The sequence below is a fragment of the Glycine soja genome, chromosome 7, assembly GCF_004193775.1.
Source record: "Glycine soja cultivar W05 chromosome 7, ASM419377v2, whole genome shotgun sequence".
In the NCBI taxonomy this organism is placed as follows: domain Eukaryota; kingdom Viridiplantae; phylum Streptophyta; class Magnoliopsida; order Fabales; family Fabaceae; genus Glycine; species Glycine soja.
Window position 1 is genome coordinate 37,154,275 of NC_041008.1, and position 10,018 is coordinate 37,164,292.

At 29.0% G+C, this 10,018-nt stretch overlaps 1 non-coding gene across 1 annotated transcript; it reads left to right on the forward strand.

Annotated features, from left to right (window-relative positions):
- Positions 1 to 4,803: 4,803 nt before the first annotated feature.
- TRNAH-GUG lies at positions 4,804 to 4,875 on the forward strand. The gene has a single exon. It is a non-coding gene; the product is annotated as a tRNA-His (tRNA).
- The last annotated feature ends 5,143 nt before the right edge of the window (positions 4,876 to 10,018 follow it).

Below are 10,018 nucleotides of genomic sequence, written 5' to 3' on the forward strand. Positions count from 1 at the left end.
GAGTTAAGGTCTTATTCACATATCATGCCAATAAATCCGTAAGAAAATTGATAAAATGCTTAATTAATTGATAAATAACTCACTTTTTTATCTTTAATCTCTAATCACTACAAACACCCTCAATCATTACAACGAGATGTATCTATATTTATCTATATGTATGTTTGGTTTGGCCTCATCAACACTTGCGTACCTCCCTCCTAGGCATTTTAATCTTACTTTTCTTTTTGAATTTAAATGTGATTTTTTTTTTACCTAAACATGCGTATAATACATGATACCAAACACACCCCATCTTTTTCTTGAAATGGGAGTAGGTTTGAAAAGAATCTTAGAGTGTTTAGGAATTAAGATTGTGCTAGGATAGCCTCTTAATACTTTCCTTTCGGGTTAGAGTTATTTCTCAAAGACTATTTTCCATTTATATCCTAAATCAAATATCAAATTTTCATATATAATATTATGCAGATATTAGCTATATTAGTTGTCAAATATTTTTACGCAATTTGTGTGTCTATACATTAAATTATGTTAATTTTCTTAGAAATGACATGTCGTTTTTAATTTTCTAATTTTCTTGAAGTAAAAAAAAATTCTAATTCTTTTAAATACATATATAATTTTAAAATTTTAAATTTAAATTACTTTTTTATTTTATTTAAATTAATTATTTGAATATATCATAATTTTAATATCTTTCGAAATACTTTTCTTTTGATTCATATTTTAAAATTTGTTTAAATTTTAAATTAAACATTTATTGCACACATACTTGCTAGCTAGTGGTCAAATAAACATAAGCACCTCAAAATTAGCCACGTCACTTTAACTTGTCTCACTGTCTTTTTTAAAAAGAGAAAACACCTAATTTTTCCTTAATTTCAATCAAGACAATAACTAAGAGAAATAAATTATGGAAGGCATTGAAAAGAAACGGTGATCAACTGATCATTAAAGAAAATCATGATTGTTATATCCTTAATCATCATTGCATTGCCACAGGTCTTCTAGCATCCTTTCACTATAAATTTTGGGTGGTTTCATGTTTGAAAATTTGAAATCTACTAAACACGAATGATTAAATTGAAAATTTAGTCATAGGTCAACATTGAACAACAATTAGCTAATGTAATACATTTTCTCTTCATTTAGTAGTTTGTTTTCTTCTATCAAGGCTTGGATTTGGAAGTGCATTTAGAGAGAGAAAGGAAGAAAGTATGCAATAGTTAGTATTGTGCGCAGTTTAAAATTTTGTGGAGCTTGTTTATTTGTCATTTCTCTAATTGCACTTGCAGTTATTAAACGGTAAGTTAATTCAAATTTTTTTCCTAAATAATTTTTAAAATAATGAAATTATATAAATAATTCTTAATTAAAGTATTTAATATTTATCAATTTAGTTTCTAACTTGAAATAATTTTATAATATTATGAGACTAATTTGAATTGAAGGATTTTCATTATTAAAAAAATTATGTAATATGATTTCTAATACATGAGGAATTATTTATATATAAAGATGAAATTGATGGTTTACTTTAAAACAATTATTTGATATAATTGTAAAACAAGTAAATACTTCTTTTTTCTTTTTCACAACGAAGCTCGTAAAGATCTTCTTAAGTTCGTGTGTTAATGAATGGAAAATGTAGCATTGAGATTAAGAAGAGAACAAACCCAGCTTCAATTTTTTTTTTCTTTTTCTTGTTATAATCTAAACTATCAAACTCATTTTACATTCTTGAAAAGTAAACTCGTCCAACCATACCCTAAAACAAGGGAATAACCGAATAAGTAAAAAAGAAAAGCGAAAATGGAACATTTTCCCTTTTATTTTAGAGAATTGGTGGCTTGCCTTGGTGTCTGGTACGTCGGAGGCAATCGCAAGTGGATGGGGTGGATACGTTTTGGACAACAACAGTCACATAAAGTCGAACAAATAGTATTCACTTTGAAGCTCCCTATTAACTTCGATATGATTAAATTGGTGAGTGGAAACCCACCGAATATAACACCAAAAAATAGTAAGATGTTCAATTTGTTATCTTACTTTCTTTTATTTTTTCTCAAAAATGTAATAAAGATTACATATGATTTTTTTATCCCAAAAAATTAAAAACATATATTAGAAAATTTATAACACTTAGGTACACATTCTTATCGACTGAGTTATATTCTCTTAATATAAAGGTTATATATGATTAAATTCATGTAACCTCACTTATTGGTTAATAAGCTATGAAATCATAATATTTGTTATGTTTAAATATCCTTTTAAGATATATTAACAACATACTTTGATCTAATCTCATATATGCAATCTGTCAATAATGTGATATGTAATTAATCCATCAACAATGTCTCGTGCAAATCATGGGACTCACCCTAAAGGCACACTAAAGGCACATTTATGTCTCATCATGTAAGAATCACTATTGAGAATCTTTTGACTTTATACTGACCTTCATACAATTGCAAAGCAAGGGATTATACCTCGCACAAATCATGGGACTTGCCAGAGACACCTTCTATGCCTTGTCACGTAAGAATTGCTATTGTAATAGTACCTAATTTTTACATTTTATCCTCCACCTTCAAAACACTGACTTAAGTATCGTGTCCTTGCTGGAATACCATGAGTAAAAAAGATCTTGTTCAAATATTCCACCTTTTATAATGTTGAACATTTGACATTGTATGTGGAAATGACTAACTATAAATCGCCCACTTGGTCATCATTATAACTCTATGAATTCTTTTGTCATAGATGATCTTGTAAGAGAAAACTCCATTATCTTGAAAGTTCATATGATTATTATTCTTGAGCCCAATATAAACTACATTCCCCCTCTGATGAGCAAGGAACCACCACATTTGCTTATCTAAACCAGCGAAGTAACTTAATTTAGAGAGGAAAAAAGTGGTCAAGCTCATTTGTGAATATACCTTGATCATCTGTATGTAAAGTTGGAGGATACATATCTCAAACAACAATAGGAAGAGTTGAACACTAAGCTAAGAAAGTTTGACCGAGAATAGACTAACTGACAAGTCTCTTGAACCTTCCATGACTCACCTTACTTATACTTCTTCCGTTCTCTTTTTTATAAGGAAAAAAAAACATAATTTTTTTGTTCTTTTTTATAAGTAAATTTTGATTACTTTTATTTTATTTAATGAGATTATGATCAAAATATCTTTCATTTAATAGATAATTTATATTTTATATTAAATTTTAGTAAATGATAATTTAAAAAAATATTTTTTTGATTGAAAATAACATAATTTTGTGAAATTAACTAATTTTTTAATAGGTGTGAAATCAATTTTTTATTGTTTATAAAAGAGAACAAAAGAAGTAATTGGCATGGGATTCTTCTAGTTACTTGTGAGACCTCACATCAAAATCTCCCCATCAATGTATAGGGAGGCCTGGTGGTTGTCCCTACCAAGTCCAAGTATGACAAAGAAGAGGTACTAGTCGTTAATCAATCCTTACTAAGCATTAATGTTTCCAGTTCTTAAGAACAACCATCGATAATGGAACAATGTGATGGATCAGGAGACCCAACGAATCATCTTGATATATTTGAAAACTATCAAACCTATTTGATCCGTATTATTTTTATTTTATTTTATTTCTTTTAAAATTAATATAAAATTTATGTAAAAAAAGTGAATTAATCTAATCTGGTTGCTGGGTCATTCCAATTAAGTCAGCAAATATGCAACTCATTAGACATTTAAAGTTGAGCCACCCCAGCTCGCTTTTCACACCAGGCACCCATTTGCCTCCATAGTACTCTTGTGCCACAACATGATAATGTAGCTTCCACCCCATGCACATATGCTTAATGGCCCCTCCAATCATCTTTCTTTCTTTGAATAAATTGGCATGGTGCAGTAAGCACGTACGGGAGGAAGCCAAGCAACGTGTGGTGGCTTTTTAAACACATTGGAGCTTTTATTCTTGCAATTTGCGTGGAGTTTTTCCTTCTTCGTGGACTTAGACATCCATTCCCTAATAACAATTCTTTTTTTTTTTTTCTAGACTCCTAGACTTGGTATGTTTTAACACAGGCTGACCTTGGGATTTTTTCCTCGGCAAGAAAGCAATTGAAAACAGAAAATACACACTCGCACACATCATGTAGCTAACATGAGGTGTCTAATTCTACATATATCAGTGAGAGTAAGACTAATTAATAAAGTGAAGTACTCAAAATTGCCTTCTTTTCTTAATTTGTTGAGGTAATGGCTCTTAACTGTGTCATATTTGTAGTAGCTTGTCTACCATATCTTGATATCATTTATTGGTTGAAGATAGATGGTATTTAGATGTTCACGAAAATAATGATGGGACCCTTAAAGTTGGTTTCTGTTGTTGGATAGATCTTCGAGATATGATATAGTCGATTAAATGAAAGAAAAAAAAAAGTTTGTCAACTCAACACCTTTAATGCCTATATGGGAAACAATCCTTGCTCTAGTCAAAATCACGAAACTTTATTACAAGGAGTACAGAAAATATGATGAATAATATATGAAAACAAGATTGAGGATTCAAAATAGATAATCACTAATAAAATATAAAAGATAACTAATTATTCAGTTTAACCAATATGTAGTTTGGCGTGTGGTGTGGGTGATGATGGGTGATTTGAATCACGTCTCTAGTGAAAATTGAAAATTCGCCATAACTTGGTTAAAAGTTTAGAACATTCTAATGGATTGAGATTCATATGCCCTTATGGTAACTAACATTATAGAATAATTAAAAAATATACACTATAACTAACATCATGTGGCTGTAGTTTAGTGGTAAGAATTCCACGTTGTGGCCGTGGAGACCTGGGCTCGAATCCCAGCAGCCACAAATAATCTTTTGGTTACCTTTTATATTTGCTTATTTCTGGATTTTTAATTTTGATTATCATTTTTTATTATTTCTCAAAATGAGATTTTGATAATCTCGTCGACCCTTTATGATTGGTTCATCTGTCATCTTTCAGACTTTATTTGTCTACCCAAAACATATAAAGCCAGCTAACTTTGATTTTTCTTATGGATTCATGACACAGATTTATTTTTATCCGTTTATTAATTTCTTGCAGATTCAAAACAAATTTTTTTTGCTCCATTCTCTTTTATTGGTTCTAACTACCAGCTTGTGGAGTATATTTAGTGTGAATTTGGATTTTCCTTTGAAAACCTTTAAATTATAATTTGGACAAGAAGTTATTTTTAATAACTTTGGCCCAATCGGGATTTTTTTTTTACGAAAATCAAACGCACTATTTTTTATAGACCATAGTTTGTGGCTTATATCTTGAATATTTAGCTAGAAACATTCATGAGTCTTCTTTTAGCTGTGTTTACTTCTTTTTTTTACCACTATCACATGGATAGTCATTTACCTAAATTGAATATACCATTTTTTTTGTAATCATTATTTACGCAATTGTCAAAATTATTTGATTATACAAATATTTATTTGACAAATTATCTTTTAATTAACCATTTAAAGACATATAAGTAGACAATTATATAATTACATTAAAGTTAAATTCATTTCAAAATGTTTAAATTAACATAGAATGTAAGTACTATTATACTAAAAGAAGTTCAAGAGTAATATGGTGACGGATTGCTTAATTAACTTCAAGGCTTGAAGTTAGGGAGCACAAAGATCAGATAGTCATATGCCTAGAGCAAGTTACCTTAATCTAGAAGCAAGTAAATGCACTTCTGTTTTATCATATGGTAGAATTAGTTACGATCACTACTAGCCACTACATAATTAATATTCTCCCTTACATCGTGAAAGGAGTTTGTTCCCTCAATTTGTTAATACATTGAGCAAGATACTTGCTTGGTCTATATGAATAATTGAATATGCTCCTAATTCATTCTACTTCCACACCCATGAGTATAGCTAACCCTTCTCTTCTACCTCTTATTAATTATCCTTGTGCCTTGAATCGTAGGGACACCACACCCGGACAACTAGTTTTTATTATTTGGGTTGTTAATTATTGATGCTTGATACTAGTTAAAAGAAAATTAAATACATCATATCGAATGTTTGTAATTAAAAAAAATGAGCGTTAATTATTTTCTTTCTTCAATAAAATAGTTCTTTTTTTGCTTAATTGTATTTTTTATCTCCAATTTTTTAATTTTTAAAAATTTTTATCCCAACAAATTAATTTGACTTCAACTTTTAAGAAATCTACGAGTTTTACCCTCTATATTTATTCATTAATAAGCATAAAAGTTAGGAGTAAAATTAAAAAAAAAAGTTAAGGATAAAATTTGTAAAAAAAATAAAAAAAATTGGGTGTAAAATTTGCCAAAAATAATTTGAGAATAAAATAATATAATTATGTTAGGAATAAAATGAGGAAAGGTAAAATTCGCAAATTTATTAAAAGTTAAATGTAAAATCTGTAAAGTTAATTTGTTGGGGATAAAATTCATTAAAAATTAAAAAATTGTGAGTAAAATATGTAATTAAGTCTTTTTTTGGTTTCCTTACAGTAATATGCTTGGAAGTTGAGAGACTTTGATATTAGTGAGAAATTTGAATTTCTTCTAAAAAATTTAGTGCGAAGAAGTATTCATTTTTTTTTTGTCAAATGTTATAGGTCAGTTATTAGAAGAAGTATTCATTTTTTTTTATCAAATGTTATAGGTCAGTTATTAGCTTTGTTATCAAAGAAATTTAAATTTATGATCTCTCATTTCTTTTTTCTTATTTTAATTATCAAATCAATTTTATAATTTCTGAAGAACAATTCATTACTTCTAGGAGGGACTATGGATTATCCTGCATTTCTTTCCATGGTAGCTACCGGCCAAGAAAATATAAGAATAGCGCGCAGAAACCAGCCTTTCATTTACTTCAACACACTCGTCAGTGATGATACATTAATTTCTAGTAACATTAAAGAAACAAGCCCATTTTTTTTCATTCATTCACCAAATATTGTGAACAACATATAATGGGGAGAGAAACATCACGGGATCAACAAGGATTTCGCAAATTGAATTCACCCCATTAATCTAAGGAATACAGATTAAATAAACCACAAAGTAATAATTAAACTTGGAGAGAGATCGAATGCTTGTGCATGGCCATATTGATGAACCGATTTATTTGAAATGCTAACAATCATAACAATAATATGTATATACCAAATTGCATGCATGTGGCCATCAAGGCTTGGAAGATGTGATTGTGGTTGTTTTCGCAGGTGGAGTGTAACGGTAATAACTTGCAGGAATTGCGGGGTAATTAGGTCTTAAGTATGATGGCAACCTGTATTCTGGCCAATTGGTGATTGGGGGGAGAGGAGGATATTCCAGGCCAGGAATGTTCCCTAGGTCAGGAAATGTTGGTGCCAAAAGTTTTCTATTTGCCCCTTGGACCTCACCAATGTTGATGGAAAGTGACAAAACAATGAAGAAAGAAGCTAAGAAGAGAAAACGGAGAGAGGCCATTTTTTTATATGAGGGATGTTGTTGGAGCTATAAGAAATAAGAGTGAACAAGGATTGATTTATGGTGGTGGTGGTGTGGTGAGACAAGGGTCTCACACCCTTGGATTTTTATAGTCCACCTTGGTCCTTGGATTTTAAAAAGGAACAGTTGAATGTTTGACACTGAATGATGTTTTGTCAATGGAGTAGGAGTTATTTACATTGACACTTGTCATTTGGTTTTAAATGTTGTAATTTGTTGGTGAGCATTACTCTTTTTTATTTGATTAAAAAAAATTAAACTGGTAGTATGTCAGATCTATCTAGATGCAAAAACTGACCCACTTTATACCCTTTTTTGCAGTCATCTATCATTGCAGATAGCAATCTTTTTCTGCCATCCAAGATTGTAATTCTACACGAGGGCTGTTTATTTTGAAACTCGGTTGTCTTTGGTTTTTGATTCAATGCACTGCCTTGTACTCTATCCCTTTTTTATTAGTTGTTGAATTTTCGGAAATTTTTTATTTTTTTATTTATTATTTTAAAACTTTAAGATCACATTAATTATTCTTTTACTAGTTATATGGCCATTTGTCATCTAGTTTTTAAATAATTTCTACATGCATTTGTTGTATAATGAAAATAAAATTGGATAAAATAGAAAATCCTATAATCATTTTTTAGAATAAATTTTGTAACTGTATTTCTTAAATTTAATATAAAAGAAGGAACAAAGAAAATACATGACTTACATAAAAAGATTTTTCTTAGTAGTTAGCACCCAATTAATGTTATGTATAATATAATAGGATTAGGCTAAGGGATTAGTTTCTTTTTAATATACATGGATTTTTTAATAGGTATGGCAATGGGGTGGGGGCTGGATTTAGTTTTTTCGCCTCCCGCCTTCTACTCTCCAAGTCTTCCTCATCCTTTTGATTTTCTTTGGGGTCCAAAAATTGGACTCATTTCTACTCCTCTCTAGGATTGAGAATTCTCACTCCGTCCTTGATCTTATTATGTTTTTTTTATTCATAAAAAATGAAGAAAATATGATATTTTTTTAATTAGATTGAATCTATTATAAGATGTTAAATTGAAATTTCAAATAAAAATTATGTGATTTTATTTATTTTTGGATAACTTAAATAAATAGTGATCATGATACTTGAAGAATCTTTGGAAATCCTTAGAGACAGTGTTATTGTTGCTGGACTATATATATGAGTCTGTTAAGAGATAAGAGATGAATTTATTCTAATTATAATTGGGGTTAAAGTGAACATATCTAGAAATCCTTAGAGAATCAAATTGGGTTTAATTTTGAGGTGTTTTAGGTGTTTTAATTTTGCTTATACAATGATAACTATGAATTGATTGTGTTTGACGGACCAATTGATGTCTCAATGCGAAATTGTTATGAAATTGATATGTTCTTGTGTTTGAGTGTAAATCCTAGAAATTGAAACTTTGCGTGAATTGATGAAATTAAGTAAGGAGGAATTAACCATAAAAGGGAGTAAAATGTTGATTTTGTATTTTCCCCTTTTCTTGCTTTTTAGGGTTTTTTTTATATAGTTTGAAATTAATATTATAATTGAAATTGACCGAAGATTCCTAATAGATTGTGTGTTGTATTCTTAGATAATATATGTGTGTGTTTTAAAAATATTTGAGATTAATTTATGTTGATAATATCATATTATGCATGTTAGTTTTGAAAATGTATTTTCAATGGTAACTTTAGTTACTATGTAAATATTCACTTATGATAAAAAAAAAATTATATAATTGAGTCCAATAGATTTTCTTTCTACTTTTTTTATATATATTTGAATTGTTTACTCTTATGGCTTATTTCATGTTAGTTATATGTGTGTGTGCGTGTGTATATATATATATATATATATATATATATATATATATATATATAGTAAAGTGTTCATATAATTATTTGGAGTTGGTGCATTGAAAGGTTACTTTGAAATTCATGATCGAGTATGATGTGTGCGAGTTTTATATATATAGATTTAGCTATATATTTATTTATATTAATATTTGATATAAATAATATTGTAGTGTTGTTATAGTATAATTCTGAAAATTATTCAAGTGTTGAAGTTTGAGAAATGAGAATATTATGGTTAGATTTGATGTACATGTGTATGTTGTACCTTATGAATATTGTTATGAAGATGTATAAATAAACATGAGGCATAATGACATATCATTTTGGGATTATGAAATTGTAATTGAGATTGAGTATAAGTGACAAGTTGAGCATGTGTTAATATGTGGGATACACGTGAACATGTGATGATGGATTATGACATTGTGAGATGTTAAATTATGAACATGAGATATGGTTGTGAATAAGTGTGTGTTCAATACTTGATGTGATATTACTTATATTGTGAGTTGTGAATTATATAATAACCCGAATGGTCTTTACCTTGAGAAAAGTGTTTATGTGTGAGGTGTTAAAAGGAAAGTGTAGGATTCTAAGTTAGGAACCTGGGTATTAAACTGTAGCGC